This window comes from Engraulis encrasicolus, chromosome 2 (genome assembly GCF_034702125.1).
Source record: "Engraulis encrasicolus isolate BLACKSEA-1 chromosome 2, IST_EnEncr_1.0, whole genome shotgun sequence".
NCBI lineage: Eukaryota > Metazoa > Chordata > Actinopteri > Clupeiformes > Engraulidae > Engraulis > Engraulis encrasicolus.
The window spans coordinates 26,649,560-26,652,059 of NC_085858.1; the positions used below are offsets into that span (position 1 = coordinate 26,649,560).

General features: G+C 44.7%; 1 protein-coding gene across 1 annotated transcript in view; it reads right to left on the reverse strand.

Annotated features, from left to right (window-relative positions):
- sdk1a (sidekick cell adhesion molecule 1a) overlaps positions 1–2,500 on the reverse strand; it is a 447,949-nt gene that overhangs the window by 102,499 nt on the left and 342,950 nt on the right. The window lies entirely within an intron of this gene.

Below are 2,500 nucleotides of genomic sequence, written 5' to 3' on the forward strand. Positions count from 1 at the left end.
CGCAAAATTAGCTCAACGATCTGGCTCCACCAAAAAGAGTGGAGGTTGGGCTGTCTTGACCCAGGCTCATCTCCGTTGGGTAGTTTTTGTCTGTAATCACCCTCCCCCTGGCTCTGAAGCATGCGATAGCAGAATTCAATATAGGGACTTGACGGCCCCCTCTCTCACACATGACTGTTCTTTATTTCATGTGCAAATCGATAAGACGTATGAGATCCCCAACACCTCCCATTCACCCAACACCTCCCAGCCACCACTTGGAGAAGAAGAAGACGGGGTGGCCACGTCTGCACGCTACACACCACGACATAATGACACTTTATGAGCAAATGATGAGAAATAGTCTCCTCGTCTGATAGCTTCCTTGAACCGAATCTTGAAGTATCAGCTCTTTGCATGGATCATCTCTCGGCACAGAGAGAGAGGAAGAGAGAGAGAGAGAGATAGAGAAAGAGATAGAGATAGAGAGTAAGAGCGAGAGAGAGAGAGAGGGGGGCAGAGAAAGAGAGAGAGAGAGAGAGAGAGAGAGAGAGAGAGAGAGAGAGAGAGAGATAGAGAGAGGGAGAGAGAGAGAGAAAGAAAGAGAGAGAGAGAGACAGAGACAGAGAGAGCGAGAGAGAGAGAGAGAGAGAGAGAGACAGAGAGAGAGAGAGAGAGCATAAAAGAAGAGGGATAGTAATGTGAAAAGACGTCTTGAATAATTTAGCTGGGTTTCAGCTGAGCAAGGACAAAAAAAATGGCGGAGCGTTCTCTCATCATCCTCTAAGGCCCCTTTTATTTTGCCTTGTCTTCGCCACAAGCCTCATCTCATCTCATCTCCCTCATCTCAGCCGGGGTCCTGTCGAGATGAGCTACGAATAAGCCTCTTCATCTAGATCAGCTACGAATAGGCTGCTTTGTTGAGTTGAGCTATGAATAAGCTGCCTTGTTGAGATGAGCTACAAATTGGCTGCCTTGTTGAGATGCACTACCAATACTGTCATACAAAGGCAAAACGCAGCAACTACACCAACAATCTGAAAAAAAATGCCTTTAAAGTTTTGGCATTAGGTTGTATAGCAAATTTAACATACCGACATAACATAACATGACATTGCATAACAGAACATACCGGTAACATCTCATAACACACAAGATGAAGGAGGCATCATGAAGACTATTTTCAGTATAAACTCAATTTTGAACATGTACGTAGTAACTGCATTCAACATTTCAAAGATACATGCATAGCTTCTAGGTGCTGGTAAATAAAGTCAAGAAAGTGTGGTGTGAACGTCTTTCTTTTGATGTAGATACTGCATTTTGTCTTTGTATGGCAGACAAGGCTGCTTTGTTGAGATGCACTACCAATACGCTGATTCATGCAGATATGCTACCAACAGGCTGCTAAACACAGCCCAAACCCCGACTCTAACCCTAACCTACTGAGGCGCTACTGAGGCATATTGTAATACAATTGTAATATTCGTACCACGCACTGATGGAGGCTTGATAGCCGAAACGCGTTTGCTTTTTGGACATGGTGGTAATATAAATAAATAATGAGACGGTGTTTGTGAGTGCGGATTTTTTCTATCTTATATTGTAATGACTTGATAGCTCAACTCGAGGGGTAGGTCATATCGACAAGATGTAGCCTTCAGACGGCGTCCCGCCAAAGCACTAGCGCCGCTGCTGCCGTGCCTCTTTGTGACATTAGCCACTGTTGCAAAGAGGGAAAAAAGGTCAGCATTGTACAGGCACTGCTCTCTCCCCCCTCCGCTTTCCCTACCTTGCCGGGTGAAGAATGCTGTTTCCGGAATTAGCGACATGACAGAAGCAAAGCGTCTGGAGACAAGGAACAAGTCTTGCCCTAGGCGGAACACGCTTTTACTGTACTGCAGACTTTTTGTTGTAGGAAAGCGACCTGAAAGGGTTTGCGAGTGAAGTGGAGGGAAAGAGAGGAGGAAGAGGAGGAGGAAGAGAAGAAGAAGAAGAAGAAGAAGAAAAAGAAGAAGAAGAAGAAGAAGAAGAAGAAGAAGAAGAAGAAGAAGAAGAAGAAGAAGAAGAAGAAGAAGAAGAAGAAGGAAGAAAGAACAGGGAAGATGAGCAGGAAAAGAGTGATGCAGGAAGGAAATACAGCAATGGACAGAGAAAAAAAAAGACAGAATGAGAAACAGAGAAGATCGAAAAGCAACAGCATAGAGGAGCTGCTCTCTCCTTCTTGAAGGAAACACAGGCAGACACATTCAGTGACAGCTGAGGAACAGCGTACATGCGTAATCTGGTCATGAATGACAACCCATCAAATTGATTTTTATGAATTGATTTTATGAGGAAGGGTTAACCGTTAGTTTCAGAATACTGTCAATTGGCGTGAGTGGTGTTTTTCCCCCGAACAGAACGGCAGCAAAACAGGACACAAGAGTGAGTGAGTGAGAGAGAGAGAGAGAGAGAGAGAGAGAGAGAGAGAGAGAGAGAGAGAGAGAGAGAGAGAGAGAGAGAGAGAGAGAGAGAGAGA